Here is an 18,053-nt window from a genome sequence, read left to right as displayed (position 1 = left end):
CTATAATAACCAGTCCCCTTCCTCCCCAAAGGTCCAAAACTTTTTGCCTACATCAATATTCCTATTCCCTATTAACCAACATTCCCCAAACGGAAATTTATTAATACACACCTGCTACAATATAACTCTTCTGTAGTATCTCTAACTGCCAAGATATCTATATCCAACTTTATGTAGTTTTTATTCTAAAATTAATAGGTATACTGAATGTTCTTAAACTGCACAGCTCCTAGAGCAGACTCTGATTGCCCCCCATCCCAGCTTTTCTGCACCAGATGTCAATATGCCTACCTTCCGTCACACTCCCACTTTTTTTATTTTAATTTTTTTAATGTTTATTTATTTTTGAGAGAAAGAGAGAGAGACAGCATGAGCAGGGAGGGACAGAGAGATAGAGGGAGACACAGAATCCAAGGCAGGCTCCAGGCTCTAGCTGTCAGCACAGAGCCCGATACGGAGCTGGAACTCACAAATGGTGAAATCATGAACTGAGCCAAAACCGGACACTCAACCAACTGAGCCACTCAGGTGCCCCCACACTCCCACTCTTTTTAAGAATCATTGCTCTTGGGGCACCTCGGTGGCTCTGTCGGTTGGGAGACCGACTTCAGGTCAGGTCATGATCTCGCAGTTCATGAGTTTGAGCCCCACGTCGGGCTCTGTGCTGACAGCTCAAGAGCCTGGAGCCTGCTTCAGATTCTGTGTCTCCCTCTCTCTCTGCCCCTCCCCTGCTCGTGCTCTGTCTCTCAAAAAATAAATAAATGTTAAAAAAAATTTAAAAAAAAGAATCATTGCTCTAAGGATTAAGAAGTCTGATTCACAAATGAAAAAAGAGATTGTTCCCTATTTTTTTCTAACATAGGTAATGCTATCTTACTTATATGTATCTATATTTTTTCTAAGAAAACATTTTTTAAAATAACTTTATTTCTTCAAGATAAATTCCTAAAAGAGGAATGGCTGCCACAAAAGATGAAAACACTTAAGACTTTTGTTACATTGGGGCACCTGGGTTGCTCAGTCCATTAAGCATCCGACTCTTGGTTTCCACTCAGGTCATGATCTCATGGTTTGTGAACCTGAGCCCTGAATCAGGCTCTGCGTTGGCAGCTGGCAGCACAGTGCCTGCTTGGGATCCTCTCTCTCCTTCTCTCTCTGCTCCTCCCCTGTTCATGCTCTCTCTCAAAATAAATAAACTTAAAAAAAAAAAAAAGGACTTTTGTTACATCACCAGCTGTCCTCCAGCAATGGTGTACCAATTTACATTCCTACTAATAGCACATGAGCACTTCTGTTTCCCCACTCCATTTACTCTTGCTGTTAACATTTTTTTAATTCTATCCCAGCTGTGGAGGTGCAAAATGTCACTTCACTGTTTAATGAAATATGAATTCCTGCTCTTAGGCAAATAAGCCACACTCTAAACAAAGTCTCTGAGGTAGTTGGTGGAACTGAAACCCCATAGAATTAATTTCAAGCAATTAAACGATTCCACCTTGCAATGTATGCAGTACCGCAAGGTACCACCAGGTGGTGGTGCGTTTGTGGGAAGTCTACTGATGTGTGTGACCACTTGAGTCTCTAATAACTACAATAACAGTGGCAGATAACCATTATTGAGTCCTTACTGTGGGTTAGACACTATACTAAGTGCTTAATATGCACTCTATCATTTAATCCTCCCAAAAATAGTCCCTGAGACTACCATTTGTTACACTACAGTATTTTCTGTTAAAAAAAAAAAAAAAGACTTTATTAAAGTACCAGAAGAAATTATACAACTGCTCTCAAAAGCAAACTCAGAATTACCAACACCTGGGGACCATTAATAGCCTATTAACTAAACTGTTATTTAATCACTAGCTAAGTAAATCCAGAGTTACCAATTTACTTTGCTTAATTTTGTAGAACAGCAGGCCTCCGTGGGCCATGTGGTTGCATTCTGCAGGGCTGTAAAGGATTCTGGTATGAGATGGTGTACCCCAAAGGTCCCCTATGGATTCCCAATAGCTTCATGAAGGAGGCTGTTTATTCCCAGTAACCACTTCCATTTCCCAGATCAGAAAAGTGAGGCTTGGTAACTTGCCTGTGGCCACACAAAGAGTAAGTGGCAGAACCAGGATTCTGCACTCCACCCTGCTTAGCTCTCCTCTTCAGACCTAGTGACTGCTTGTGTCCCTGCTCAAATTACATGTCAATTAGCAATCTGTTAGCAGGGAAAGGTCCTAGGGTAAAGCTACTCAGGAGATGTTCCCGCCTCTGTCCATCTCCTTTTGGGGCCTCTTCCCCTCCCTCCCATCACCTCTACCTCTATGTCTCAGACCTAGGGCCTACAGCCACCCCGCCCCAGTGTACAGTTCTCTAACCAGAGCTCTGAAATAATTTCTGCTGTTGATCTGATGGGAACGTATAGTTTGAAACGTAACTGTAGAGATGATATGGAGCTTGCTTTTTTAAATTTTTTTAAATGTTTATTTTTGAGAAAGACAGGGACAGAGCGTAAGCAGAGGAGGGGAAGAGAGAGAGAGAGAGAGAGAGAGAGAGAGAGAGAGAGAGAGAACAAAGCAGGCTCCAGGCTCTGAGCTGTCAGCACAGAGCCCGATTGGGGCTCGAACTCGAGGATGATATGGAGCTTTAAAATTGTCTAAGCCCCAGGGGAACATTAATATTTAGCTTAAGCATCTGACAGTCCCAAGTAAACAAACTTCCCAAAGTAAGAAATCTCCAGGCAAAGCTTAATAGAAACGTCAAGGCTAGAAAATACATTCTAGCTTAAAACTACTCAGCAATGTCCATAATTAGTTATAGACGACAACATAACAAGCCTTCTCTGCTGCATCAGCTTTTATTAGAGAAAGATGGGCCTTCCCTGCCCCCCAACTCTGCTCAATATAGATCACCTTTTCTGTCTGCTTTTCTGGAGACAACAGTGCTACTGGTCCTGATGCGTGGTTGTGGTTCAACTAGCAGCCCAGTGACCCTCACAGAGTGGGCCTTCATTAAACATTTAATGAATGAGGGGCACCTCGGTGGCTCAGTTGGTTGAGCATCCAACTCTTGATCTGGCTTAGGTCATGATCTCATGGTTCATGGGTTTGAGCCCCACACTGGGCTCTGCGCTGACAATGCGGAGCCTGCTTGGGATCTTTCTCTCCCCCTCTCTCTGCCCCTTCCCCACTCAAGCTTGTGCTCTCTCTCTCCAAATAAATAAATAAACTTAAAAACCATTTAATGGATGAATACATTTTGATATAGGCATAAAACTGCCTATGATGCACAGAATGAGTATCATACATAATAGTCTGTACATCAAAAGCTGCATTCAAGTAAAAGTGGTCAAAAAAATAGCAAAATCCAAATGCAATGAAAGTTGCCCTTGGGCCAGGCAAAGACTCGTAGACAGGACTAAATAAGAGCATGAATCCAATACCAAAAAAACAAAAATTAAAAAAAAAACCAAAAAAAACAGAGAATACAGCACAATTCTCCAAACACTACCATTGACTAAACCACCAGAAGATTATAATAAGTACATTTAATATCACTTTAAAACAAAAATCCATCTGTTATGGATTGAATGTTTGTAGCCCCCAAATTCATGTGGTGAAGCTCTAACTCCCACAGTGACTGTATTTAGAGATTGGGCCTTTAAGGAAGTAATTAAGGTTAAATAAGGTGATAAACGGGGGGGCCCTGGTTCAAGGGGATTTAGTGTCCTTACAAGAGACATCAACATTCTCTTTCCCTTTGCCTTCGTCTCTCCCTCCTTCCCTGTCCCCTTTCTCCCTGTCTTCTCAGGGGCTCACAAAGAGGTCACGTGAGCACACAGAGCTATGGCAGCAGTCTACAAGCCTAGAGAAGAAGGTTCACTCAGAATGAAACTTACTTTGCTGGCACCTTAATCTTGGACTTCCCAGCCTCCAGAACTATGAGAAATACATTTCTGATATTTAAGCCACCTAGCCTGTGGTATTTTCATTATGACAGTCCAAACTAACACACCATCTAATGATATTTTAAGTCCACCAAGGGTCAATCTAAGTCCTAAAATTTGAGCCAAGACGAGAGAAACTTGGCCAGATTTTAGTATTACCTTTCATGGAAAAGGGAGTTCTTTGAAGTCAGTACTCAGAATAGGAACCGTGGCTGAAGATCTGTGTAGAGCTGAGACCTGGGAGAGATGTCAGGACCTTTTAAACCTTAATGAGTTATTGCTCGTGAAGTAACATGAACCAAGACACTGAATGCAGAAAACCTGGGCTCAAATCCTGACTTGAGCACTTACTTAGCTGTGTGGCTCTGGCCAAGTCAATTAATCTCCAGTGTTTCACTGTAAAATGAGGCTAAATCCCTACTCTGTCTCACTCCCTCTGCACAGCTACCCTTCAATGGGTGTAAAGAAGAAACACAGACTAAAGCTGCAATAAATTTTAGTTTCTTCCACCCCTCCCACTCATATTAAGCTGCTTCCAAAAATAGAATAGTGGTCTATATACAAGATATACTCGAATACTTATTGGCTCTTTTATTGCACAGACACACAATTCAACAAATGTAATGAATTCCTGCCAAAGGCTATGTACTGTCCTAGAGCATGCAGGAGACACAAAAACAAGCTGAAGCCTACAGCCTGGAAAGAACGCTGGCATGCCTAAACTGATAACAGACAAGCACAATGACACAGACACCACAGAAGAGGACAAAGCACCTTGGGCAGTCAGAGAAGGGAAGAGGTTAATTTGCATTCTTCATGAACAAGAGGACTTTGGAGCTAGATCTTTAAGAATGTAGAGGATATGAACACAGAGAGTTGAAGGAGATCATTCAGATAAATAATTGATAAGGGCCTAGACTCTGAGTGGTGACCATGTTAATGGGAAGGAGAAGGTGCACACCAGAGACTGTTTCAAAGTGAGAAATTACCAGGGTATGTGTGTGTGTCTGCATGAAGGGGATCAACAGGAAGTAGAAGCAATGAGGGTACAGGAACCCCCACTCTGTGCGGGCACCAGAAAGAGAGGTATTGTTTAGGATCGAGGAGGTCATACATATTTCAATGAAGACCTAACATAGTACAGCTTATCGTGTGGGGCAGGCTGGTGACAGTGATAAGCACAATGACAGAGATGTGCCTAGGGACCCTACTCCAGGACTGGGGGGGATCTAGATTAAGAACCTTAATTCCTACTAGAATAGACTGGAATTAGAGTTAGCATTGGAGCAAAGGAGGGCCACGACTTGGGAGACACTGAAGGAATGCATACAGATGTGTGGGTGAGTGGAGGGGAGGCAGATGTGGCACCCATTCCCTTAAGAGAGGCTTGGCAACACGTTATGCGTGATTATTTGGCTCTGAAGAAGACGGATGACAGGCTATTTCCTAACCTGGTCTGTTGCCTCGGTGTCTTCACTCAGCATCCCCACGACACTGATCCTGACATGTTAAAACTAAGACCAATCCTCTCATTTTACAGATGAGGAAACTGGGGCTCATAGCAAAATAGGGGGCTTCCTGGGATTCTAGCAACAGAGGAGACTAGAAGCGAAGCTTCCTCATTTGTTTTCAACCCCTCCCCCCCACATCTCCTCTTTGGGACCCTCTCATGGTCAAGATGTCCTTTTGTGAGGTGCCCTCAAGCCTTCCCTGCTATCCATCCTATCCGGGAACTTGAAGGAAACTGCTCTCAACTCTGACATTAAATTTGTGACAATTAGGACAAGTCCACTTTCCTCCTTGTCAATTCCTCATCTCGAAATTATGAAGCTAAAGTGGGTGTTCTCTAAAGCCCCATCCAGTCCTGGCAGTCTGTAGTAACTCTGAGGCTATGATGGGTTTTCTGCAACCTAATTTCCACAGTTCTCTGCCAAATACGCATCAATGGTATCTTCTGGTTATTTATGAAGCTGGTGGTGCTACTGGCCAATGAAAGAGAACACTGAAACAACAGAGTAAAGCGATTTCAGCACTTTATGAACACGGGCCAGTGAAGGCCCATACACAGGTTTAACCTAGATGTTAAGTAGTTCCAGGTGAAACAGGTGATTGGACCTCGTCACTACAGTAGCCCCAGCAACTAGAATGTAGCTGGCGCACAGAAGGCGCCAAATATTGATAAATATTGGTAAATATTTGTGGGATATATGTTGAAACTAACCTGCTCGCCATTTGCATTTTTTTTACTAATTATATCTAATTGTTCTACTACCTAAAATTTGTCCTTTTATAGAGGATTTATAATAGAAATTACTTCTTTGCTTCTCCCTGTAAATGTTATTGTACTGTATGCCAAATTTCTAAGAGGTGCACTATGACGGTGATGGCTTCATGATTTCATTCTATCCAGAGGTAGGAGTGATCAGACCTTACGGTGCCTGTGCCCACCTCCCCGTATACCTGCTCTCACAAGTCCAGACCTGACCACCCCAGATGGCCACTCACCTGGGCCCTCTCCGCCTCCTTCCTTCAGAGGGCTTTACGGTCTTATACGTTGCCATGAACTTGCTTCCTCTAATGCTCCCCCTCGTCTTCCCCTTCACCACCCACCCCAGGCAGCCATGTAACTTGGAAGTGTTTATTTTTACCATCTGTGTCTGAGTGTGACTGTGACTGTGACCAGAACCAGCCTTGTGTTTAAGGCATGAACTTACACCTCCTGTCTTTCCACCCTCACACTTTCCTCTACAGACCAGATGAAGGTTCCTAAAAGTCCCTACCCGTACCTTCCCTCCCTCACAGCTCCAACCTAAACCGTCTCCCCACCCCAACCCCAAGCTCCCTGAAATTCCCCACGAATCATTTTTAAAGTATCGTCTACACAAAGCGCTTTTATAATACAGTAAGTTCCCATTCCAGCCCACTTCTTGCCTGTGGGTACTCGCTCCTCTCCCCCCACTACTTCAAAACAACCAGGGGCTCTCAGATCTCTGGGACAGGGATCCCAAGTATTTACCCCTCTGCAGCACTCAGAATTACTCAGTACTATGATCTATCCATGTTCTCAAGGGTCACCAATATCTGAGGGTGAACTCTTGAGGCTTGGAACTACGTTTTATTTGTATTTTTAGCATACCGCAGATTCTCAGTGTTTGTTCAAAAGAAAGTAAGGGTGTCAGGGAGATCATCTCTCCCCAGCTCCATTCTCTCCCCTCAGCACCACACATGTCTCCACTTGTCCACCAGCTACCTCTGTCTAGCTGTCCATTGTGGGCACCTCAGAAATCTCCAATTCTCCGTGCACAAAAAGCAATGAACTATTCCCCTACTCCTAAAACCTCCTGATCGCCGATGATTTCAGCCACATTAACTTGGGTCAAAGCAGAAAACTCAGCATGTTCTTCCATCACAGGTAACCAATCACTAAGACCTAGTGTACATTTTACCTTAATGTTTATTATCTCCTCTCTCATCCTTATTGCCTTATATTCTTGAGGTCAGGCCCCAGTTCTCAAAATCATCTCCCACCTTCCAGCCCCTCTTCCACACAGCTGCCAGAGGGCTCTTCCTAAAACTCAGTGATCATGCCATAACTCCTGCGCGTAAACCTCTTACATCTCCCTCACTCCTCAGTGATCAAGTCCAAACTCCACATATAGCATTCGAGGCCTTTTCAGATCTGGCCCCGATTACAGTACCCCCTCCACCCCACCCCTCTTTCCCTATATTTTTCAACACAGCAGACCAAACTCACCTTCATGCCCTTGAATATGCTGTATTCTCATGACTCTGTACATGGGGCTTCCTCTGGCTGGAATCCAAGGTCCACCAAGAGTTCATTTTCTTTCTTCCCTTTTCTTTTTTAAAGATTTTACTTTTAAGTAATCTCTACACCCAACATGGAGTTCGAACCCACAACCCTGAGATCAAGAGTCAGATGCTCTACCAACTGAGCCAGCAGGTGCCCCACCAAGGGCTAATTTTCATCCCTCAAGATCCAACTCTCATGGCATTTTTATGACATCTTCTTCAACTAAAGTCCAGGCTGTCATGTTAATTTACAATAGTTTCCTTCTAAAAGGAGTTTGAGGTGGCTGACAAACCATGCACACACTGCAAATATGTATGTGTATATATTTATATATTTGTGTGTGTGTGTGTGTATTTTTTTTTAAGGGAAAGAATATCAGGGCAAAGATAAGGCAAGGGTTAAAAAAAACCCAGAAGCTAGGGAGTGGTGTAGCATTCAAAACTTCTATCATAATGTCTCATACTCCCCTTGTTAGAGATAATTTGACCCTGAGTTTTCTATCCAAAATGAATTAGTTACTCCTCTGTGAGCTCACTGCCAGTTGTATACGACTATACTGTAGCACTTCCCATATTTTTTTGTAATTTGCTCTTTGTGTCCATCTCCCTCACTGGACTGAGAAATTCATAAGGGAATACATAATTTCTGACTCATCTCTGTATCCCCAGCAGGAAGCATATGACTCAGCAGACAACTGGTACTCAGCAGACATTTGTTGAATGAATGTCACCGTGGACAGGGAAGAGGGTACTAGTGTTGGGTGAGCTCCCTACCAGGCATTTGAAAAAACATTGTTTTATCCTCATAAAAAAAAAAAAATTACATGGCTGAGAAATGGCAGAGCCAGGATTTGAACCCCAAACTATCTCTCCAAAGCAACTGCTCTTTCCATTAGCACACTGCTCCCTACCTTCACCATCACTATCTACTCAAATATCCACTCCTTCAAGGTCTGGTTTAAAAAAAACCCCTCCTCCAAGAAGTCTTTCCTACTCATTCAGGTCCAGCCCAGACCTTCAACAACACTCAAGTAAGAAACAGCCACAATTCAGGAGAGGAAAGGGTGCCTTCTCAGTAGGGGTAGGTGAGAACTGAGCAGGCTGCATAGGTATTCTGCAGATGGTGTTGTGAGGTCCTGAGCTCCCCCTGCCAGTCCCTTTCCCTGGGGTACAGTCACTAGGCCTTCGTGCCTTTCTCTCCAGTCTTCAGGGTCCAAAACCTTCAAGTTCTCCCCATTTCAAACTGAACCCCAAGTGAACTGTGTTCAAAACACACTCCTTCATTACATCGGTCAGACCTTTGTATTTTAAGTGTCTTATCAACCTTTAGCGTCTGTGAGTACCCCAATCTCTTGAAACACATGAAAATAATTTCAGGAATCACAAGAAGGGACAATGACATTTTAGGAAGCCCAATCATCTGGCTCTCAACCCATCTGAATATTTTTGGGGTGGCCTGGGTGTAAGAAAAGACAACCTGCGATCTCATCCCAGCATCCCTTTCCCCTCCCTGGGAGCAGGATGCCTGGTCTCTAAGGGCAGGATGGAATCCTGGTCCAGAATGCTTCTGGGGTAGTGAACTCTGGTCCCTCCCTCAACATCTTCCAGAGCTTCAGAATTCTTCTCTCTCCCCCTCCCCAGTCCACCCCTTTCTCTCCCTGGTCCCAAACTCCCATAACAGCCCTCAACCTTAACTTAGGAACTATGGTTTTGAATTCATATTCAACAATTCCCTTGGTAACACAAACTCTCATCTGACATGCTGAAATCCACATCACTGGCTCTTGTATTTTTCCACCTGGTTTTAAATGTGTGACAAATAGAGTTCTGCATCCAACCCCTCTCCTGTACTGCAGGAACGTTTGTAACCTTAAGTGTTACCACATCTAAGAAACAACCAATCTCTCCGATCAGAAGAGGTAGGCTAAATAAATTCTTCATGGTTTCCTACTCCTAAATAAAGATTATTCGTGCAATTTACAGTAGCTACCTCATAGCGCTGGTGTGATGATTTAGATAACTCATACCAACTGTTTAGTACCTGGGGCCTGGTATACAAAAAGTGCTCAAAATTTGGCTATGATCATTTATGTACACTATCTCTCACAATAGTACCAGGGGGTGGGTATTATATCACGCATTCCCCAAACCCCAGCACCCCCTCCTCCTTACCCCATTAACAGTAGCAGCAGCCCAGGCTCGGAGTAAAGAAGCTTTCCCAAGGTCAGGCGGGCACCGATATGATGATGCTCGGCCCTCGGCCTCTGACTGAGGGACCCCTCCCATTATACCCTCGGACGGGGCACCGGGGGGCCTTAAAGGAGACAAGTATGGAAAAGCGCTGAGCACAGTGCCTGGCAAAGAGCAGGGACCCTGGAATGCGAAGACCGCGGCACTGCGGTCGCCTGGACTCCTCCCTAGCTGCTCCCCCGGCCCGGGGGAACCAGAGTCCTCCCACCCCCACCCCGGGTGCGCCGCCGAATCACCCCGAGGTCCGCGCCCTGGGGCTTTGTACGCCGCAGGCCGGCCCCACTCACCGAGTCCCAATCGCGGCGCGCGGAAGCGGCCGCCTGGCCTGCGGGGCTGGGGTCGCGGTGGCTCGGCCCGGAAACCCGCCATGCCGGCCCGCGGCCCCCGCACGCCGGGCCCGCGCCCCCGCCCCCGCCCCGCTGCGGCCCGCCCGGCGGGGGAGCCTCCTACCTGCAGCGGCGGCGCGGCGGCCGAGGCGACCGGGGGAGGGGCCGGCGAGGCGCGAGCGCGGGCGGCCTCGGCTCCTCTCGCAGGCGGGGCGGCCGGTAGGGCCGCGGGCTCCGGAGCACCGGGCAGCGGCGGCGCGCCCCCGGCCGGCCAGGCCCCGCCGCGCGCGCCGCGGCCACAAAGCCCGGGAGCCGCCGCCCCCTCGCGGGCCGGCCGCCGGCTGCGGGTCCGTCGGCGCGGAGCAGGGCGGGAGCGCGGCCCCGCGCAGTCCCCACCTCCCTGAGCTGCGGCCGCCGGGCTCCCCCGAGGCGCGGGGCGGGGCGCGGGGTGTCCCCCGCCCACCCGACCGTCTTCCTCGGTGCTGACATCCCAGTGCTGATTGAGTTCCCTCTTCCCACCTCTGCGGAGGGGCTCCTGGAGGCCCCGAGAAACTGTGTTTCATCTCCTTGAACAACAAAAGAATCCATTTGTCACAAGGGATTTGGCGGCCATGGACACGAGTTAGCTCCGTCCAAGTCCTCTGTCTGAAAAGGGCCCCCTTTTCTTTTGGGACACCCTGCTACTCGAAACAGCCGGCCCTCGTGTGCTTGGTTCATCACGGAGTTTTGTTTTGTTTTGTTTTTTTATTTGCGGGATGTGTCTCCCCCTAGGCTGCGCGCTCCTAGGGCAAGGACTGTGTGTGCCCTCTGAAGCCCAGGACCTGGGTCAGACACTTTGTGCTGAGTAAGTGGAAATTCACGCGCAGATCAATGAATGCACAACAGATCAAAGTGTAGAACAAGGCACGTTTTATTGCACCTCCCACAAGGATGGTGGCTAGGTGTTTCTTACGTCCTGTATCCATGGAGAAGATTCCAAGCTCAGAAGGGCGGAAAGAGCTGTTGAACTTTGTTTTAATTAAGGTGAAATTCACATAACCTAAAATTAACTACTTTAAAATGAATAATTCAGTGGCATTTATTACATTTACAATGTTGAGCAACCAACATCTCTGTCTGGTTCTGAAAAATTTTTATTACCCAACAGTGACTCCCCATTCCCTCCTCACTCTCCTCCCCCCCCCCCCCCCCCCCATCTCTGGGCAACCACTAATCTATTTTCTGTCTCTCTGGATTTGCCTATTCTGGACATTTCATATACATGGAATCACAGTATGTGGCCTTTTATGTCTGGTTTCTTTCACTTAGCTTGATATTTTTAGGGTCATCTATCTTGTAGCATGTATCTATCAGTACTTCATTCCTTTTTAAGGACAAATAATATTCCACTGTATGTATACCACAATTAGTTTATACATCATCCATTGATGGATATTTCCATTATTTCCATCCTTTGTGAATAGTGCTGCCCTGAACATGCCTGTAATTTTATTTGACTGGGTGCCCGTTTTCAATTCTTTGAGATATACATACCTAGGATTACCCAGGATCAAAAGCGCCAGTAAAAATGAAGATATTATAAGAGTTTTACTGCTTATTGTTTATTATCATAGCAATAATTTGTCTAGTATCCAAGTAGCTTTGAAATTTTCCAGAGAACCTGGAAACTAAGACCAGCCTGAGGAAGTTGCTATTGATAAACAAACTTTATGACAATCACGTCCCTGGAACCCAAGGCAAGATACCATTTCTACTATAGTTTTCCACCCCAGTGCCACATTAGACATCCATGAATATTTCCTTCTTAAATAGGGATATGGTCCAGAGAAAACAACTGGGGTGTGAAAATAAGAGTGTCAATTGGGATTAGAAATGTGATTGACAGATGGCACAGAATGGGAAAAACGGTGGATTTAACAGATAGGTTCTGGGTTTGAATCCTGACTTTACTGCCTATATCTTTGTGAACTAAGTTAAACTCCTTGAATCTCAGTTTTCTCATTTCTAAGGTAGGAATAATAATACCTAACTTGGCAGGGTAGATTAACCTACTTGACTTCAGTAAATGACCAGTATTATTATTGTTATTTTTGGTTATTTAAAGTAATGATGATTGACATGAGTCACATGCTGAAATGCTGTTAAGGAAACACAGAAAACTCATATTTAAATTAAAAAATATTTTTGAGGGGCGCCTGGGTGGCTCAGTCGGTTAAGCGGCCGACTTCGGCTCAGGTCATGATCTCGCGGTCCGTGAGTTCAAGCCCCGCGTTGGGCTCTGTGCTGACAGCTCAGAGCCTGGAGCCTGTTTCGGATTCTGTGTCTCCCTCTCTCTGACCCTCCCCTGTTCATGCTTTGTCTCTCTCTGTCTCAAAAATTAAAAAAAAAAAAAAAAGTTAAAAAAAAATTAAAAAAAAAAAATTTTTGAATGTTTGTTTATTTTTAAGAGCGAGAGAGAGAGAGCGCGTGAGTGGAGTAGGGACAAAGAGAGACAGAGACACAGAATTTGAAGCAGGCTCCAGGCTCCGAGCTGTCAGCACAGAGCCGTGAGATCATGACCTGAGCCGAAGTTGGACACTTAACCAACTGAGCCACCCAGGTGCCCCAGAAAACTCATATTTAATTATGTGTCTCCTCTCCGAATCAAGAGAGCAAACGTTCTCCAAAACAAACATGACCAGGGAATCTACTCAGACCTGTAATGTGGTCACTGCCCTCCCAGTTCTCTCCGTGTCCCTAACTGAGTTCTCTTCATGTTCCTTTCCCTTGAGCAAACTTCTTTAATCTGTCTGAAACTTCTCTGGAAAGTAGAGTAGCAATACCCACTTAACAAGATTGTTTGATGACTCAGTACCGTATCTGTCTCTAAAGGGCTTAGCACAATGCAAGTTTCATAGAAAATACTTAATCAATGTTAGCTGTTATTTCATTATTAATAATAAAGCTGTTATCAGGGTGCCTGGGTGGCTCAGTCTGTTAAGCGTCAGACTTCAGTTCAGGTCATGATCTTGCGGTTCATGAGTTCAAGCCTCACATGGGGCTCTGTGCTGACAGTGCAGAGCCTGGAGCCTGCTTTGGATTCTGTGACTCCCTCTCTCTCTCTGCCCCTCCCCTGCTCGCTCGTGCTCTCTCTCTCTCAAAAATAAACATTAAAAAATTTTTAATAATAATAATACAGCTGTTATAACTTCTCTGTAGAAAATGTTAACAGAAGGGTAGGGTCCACATATCTAGTAAAAGGAAGGCCTATAGAAAGAACACATCCAGGTGACTCGTCTCTTCCCCAAGAGCATGGGGCTTGCCTCAGATGGTCCATCCCCATGCTGGAGGCACACGATGCACTGTGCTCTGATAGCATGTGGAGAACAACTCTGCAAATGGTCTCCTCTACACTCAGATCCAGTCTCACCAAGCAGTTGACATAGGAGTTGGTTTCTACACAAGTTTCCTTACAGGAGGAAAAATAGACGGATCATCTAACCTGAACACTCTAGAGTTCTGAGAAAGTACAGTTCTCTTTGAAAATTAATGCACTGGTATTTCATTTATCCATGTGCCTGTTTTGATTTTGACTGGCCAGATCCAGTCTTCCTAAAATCTAATGAAGTATAGACATTAGAGACTTCTTTCATCTGGCTCTTTGGGGGGTAAGGAGTAGATTCATTCAAATTTGCTAAAGAAAAAGATGTTTATTGAATTACAGGTGAATTGAAAGACAAGAACCCAAGTTGAGCAGGGCCTCACAGGCACCTAAGAGCCAATAGGAACATTTCTCTCTCTTATTTGAGGTGTATCTTTCTGTCTCTGCCTCTCTGACTTTTTCTTCTTGTCTCTCAGTCCCCTCTCTTTGTCTTGGCCTGCCTTTGTCTCCCTCTGTCCATGTACTCCCCTATCTCCCAGCCTGTTCCTTCTGCTTACTTACCTGCACTTGACCATCATGGGTACCTCGGCCTAGGGTAGAAACCTCCTCCTTGTCTCTTGGTTCATATTTACCCACACAAAAAATGTGACTGATCTAGCTTATCATTTCACGCCAGGACACAAGCTGGCAGCTTATGAATTGACTAGTTTGGGACTAGAAGTCCATTTCCAACTCAATCGGCAGTTGTGGGATATAAGGGAGGTATCATCCAGTACAAAAATAACCACCCAGCACAATGGACACTGGGAGTGGGGGTATTCACTGGATACGGGCATGGGTGGATAGATGCACCAAAATCATACTTTCTGAGCCAAATATCAGGATAAGTTGTACTAAGAGTATTTGCAATCCATTCTCTGATGGTAGAGGTAATCTAGGAGATATAGTTCTGATGCTAAAATATCAAAACTTCTGAAGCATTTTGAAAGCTAATGACAAGAATAAACACAGATTTTTGAACTTGAGACTTTTCTGGAAAATATTAGTTACTCTAAGATGGTGAGTGATTTTATAAAGCAGCATACGTACATCACAGAATTGTTTAGAGGACTGAGGTTTGTATATAAAAATCATTTAAGTAGTTCCCATATAATACAAGCTATTATCACATAGTGGAAGACCTATCTGTAGTGATCCTACTAAGGTGCAACTATACTATCAGGCAATCCCTGACTGTTGGTCCATCTGTCTCTTGGCACATTTCTCTTTAAATACAATATTAAGCACAGATAAGCAGGAAAATAGTTTTTAGGAAGCTTCAGGGATTCCTCCTAGGATCTTACCACTGAGGGCATTGAGTTAATATTCTATCTGAACATCTCCTTCCTGAAGTTAGAGAAAGGTAGGCTATTATTCTTCAATGGCCACATATATCCAAATATCTTTCATAAGACGTGGGCACTGAGATCAACAAAAATGCCTCAGTTTACAGGACCTATCTGTCCAGGGAAGGAATGAGGGGCACAGAGCATGGAGCGCTGAACAAGAGGCTACAGGTGAAGCTGTTAAGAACAAAAGCCAGTGTTGGGGCGCCTGGGTGGCGCAGTCGGTTAAGCGTCCGACTTCAGCCAGGTCACGATCTCGCGGTCCGTGAGTTCGAGCCCCGCGTCAGGCTCCGGGCTGATGGCTCGGAGCCTGGAGCCTGTTTCTGATTCTGTGTCTCCCTCTCTCTCTGCCCCTCCCCGTTCATGCTCTGTCTCTCTCTGTCCCAAAAAAAAAAAAAAAGAACAAAAGCCAGTGTTGATGGAACAATCTAGAGGAGTGTCAGATCAGAAAGTGATGGGGGGAGAGGCCAACCTGAAATACAGGCTGCCTGAAACTTCCAGGACTCAGGGAGTTCAACCTGAGTTGAACACTGCCCTCTACCTTTTCCTGAGACCCACCTTATCTATTTTATTTTATTTATTAAAAAAATTTTTTTAATGTTTGTTTATTTTTGAGAAAGAAAGAGACTGAACAGGGGAGGGGCAGAGAGAGAGAGAGAGAGAAAGAGAAACAGAATCCAAAGCAGGCTCCAGGCTCTGAGCTGTCAGCACAGAGCCTGATGTGGGGCTCAAACTCACAACCCACAAGACCATGACCTGAGCCAAAGTTGGATGCTTAACTGACTGAGCCACCCAGGCACCGACTCCCTCCCCCACCCCGTCTATTTTATTTATTTATTTATTTGTTTATTTTAATGTTTATTTATTTTGAGAGACAGAGAGAGAGAGGGCTAGGGCAGAGAGAGAGGGAGACACAGAATCTGCAGCAGGTTCCAGACTCTGAGCTGTCTGCACAGAGCCCAATCCAGGTCTTGAACCCACGAACCATGAGATCACGGCCTGAGCTGAAGTAGGGTACTTAACTGTATGAGCCACCCAGGTGCCCCACCTTGTCTATTTTAAAGTGGCTGGATTCACAAGCTGCTGGCCACTAAAATTGCTGGTGCCATAGTAATTTGACGTTAACATTGAAGTGGTTTTGGGGAACATGTTGTTGGTACCTAGGTGTATTAGTTATTTATTGCTGTGTAACAAATCACTCCAAAATTTAGAGGCGGAAGCCAACAAACATTTAATATCTCACAGTTTCAGTGGGGCAGGAAGCAGCTTAGCTGAACAGTTCTTCCAGGTCGGTCAGATGGTTTCAGTCAAGATGTCAGCTGGGGCAAGAGGCAGATTCCAATGTTCTTTGTAGACCCAAATTTGTCCTCACAGGTGCTCGTCTGTCCTTCATCTCATCTACATCCAGGCTCAACACTAGACTCGAGGCAACAGCAGCCTGAACACACTGTTCCATAAGCTGTCACAATTACGTCAGGCCTAACCCCTTGAAACTGTCCAAAGACACTGGGGCAAGCCTGCATTACTTTTCATAAAACTGCTTGACCCTGTTTTGTATTTCTAGACCTCCTCTGCCACTAATAGGCTGTGAAACCTTGGGAGGGAGGTTTAGTGCCTGAAAAATGAAGAGTTTGGTTTACATCCTCGATGGCTGTTTTGGCATTATTCGCCACTCCTGTCTTCCTTTCACTATCCAATTTCTAACACAGCAATTCCACTGCTAGGTGTCTCTTCTGGAAAAATATTTACCTGTGGTTACCAAGAGGCATGTTCACTGCAGCTTTGATGATGGAACGTAAAGGAAGGCATGAGGGAGAGAGGCAGAGAGAGAGAGAGAGAGAGAGAGAGAGAGATGCAGAAAGGAAGGAGAACAAGGAGGAGGAGAGGAGGAAAGGATGAGGAAATAAAAGGATAAAGGGAGAAGGAAATTTTGGAAAATACCTAAGGGCCCATCAATAGAATACTTCAATAAACTATGATTTTTTTTTTTATAGGACAACAAAGCATTCTATTGATGTGGGGTTTTTTGTTTGCTTAATTTTGGTTTTGTTTGGTTTTGCCCAGTCATTTTGGCTCCACAATTTTAAACTGGTACACATTTTAGTCTTGGGCATATTTTCACCCAGGACATTGTGATCTAAGGATGTTGTGATCCATTTTGATGCAACTAAAAAGTTAGCTTGCTCTTAACTCTACAGCAAATATGAATAGCTGGTCCTGTAAGCAAAGGTAAAAAAGCAATAGACCTACAGAAGATGACAAGGAGATTTTACTCCTCTGGAACACCTGAAAGGATTTCCTTACATATTCTCACAAATTAAGAATTAGTATAAACTGTCAGTATTTTATCCAATTCATAATAAATATTTCTGGTGGACACAATACAAAATTAAGTTGACAGTGGCTAAAAGTGCACATGGCAGATGTCAGATCTGCCAACTTTGACTTGTAAAAACAGGACTTACTAGAAATACTAATTATAAACTAGAACTCAAATAGCAAAAAAGCTAACCAATTAAATAGAAAATAGAAACTTTTCATAAAGGAATTGATTTTATTAATCCTCTCAGTTACAATTTCAGTAAAATAAAAATGTAAAAATTTGGGCAAGGTCAAAAATTTGATGACCAAGTCATTAAAAGAAGGAATATATGAGAAACTTTCATAGCCAAGAGGAGTTGAAGGGGACATGACAATTAAATATAATGTGCTGTGTGGATGAAACCGGGAACCAAAGGGGGGCATTAGGCAAAGGAAATCTGAATAGAGTATAAGCTTTTGTTAATAATAATGTATCAGTGTTCCTTTTCCCAACCTCAGGCTGGACATAGTGGGGAGAATGCTGACTGCAAGATAGAAAACAGATTGGGTTAAAAAAAATAATGATGATAATGATAATAATCAATAATCAATAATCAAATAATAATAATGATGATGATGATATTGATGATGATGTATCAACACTGGTTCATTCATTGTGACAAAGG

General features: G+C 44.5%; 1 protein-coding gene across 5 annotated transcripts in view; it reads right to left on the bottom strand.

Moving 5' to 3' along the window:
- MSANTD3 (Myb/SANT DNA binding domain containing 3) overlaps positions 1 to 10,709 on the bottom strand; it is a 28,123-nt gene extending 17,414 nt beyond the window's left edge. The window contains exons 1-3 of one of the 5 annotated variants that reach the window (XM_019454341.2): positions 10,282 to 10,392; positions 9,917 to 10,058; positions 4,094 to 4,171 (exon numbers count right to left, since the gene is read on the bottom strand). The gene's annotated coding sequence lies outside the window, so the exon portion shown is untranslated. Of the gene's footprint in view, positions 1 to 4,093; positions 4,172 to 9,916; positions 10,059 to 10,281; positions 10,406 to 10,444 lie in introns of those variants that run through there. The other 4 variants (XM_053908136.1, XM_019454339.2, XM_019454342.2 and 1 more) reach the window with 4 other exon arrangements.
- Positions 10,710 to 18,053: the final 7,344 nt, after the last annotated feature.

This window comes from Panthera pardus, unplaced genomic scaffold, assembly GCF_024362965.1.
Source record: "Panthera pardus isolate Hobbes unplaced genomic scaffold, ASM2436296v1 HiC_scaffold_20, whole genome shotgun sequence".
Taxonomy (NCBI): domain Eukaryota; kingdom Metazoa; phylum Chordata; class Mammalia; order Carnivora; family Felidae; genus Panthera; species Panthera pardus.
Note: the sequence above shows the minus strand (reverse complement) of the source record. Positions and strands in the feature narration are given on the sequence as shown.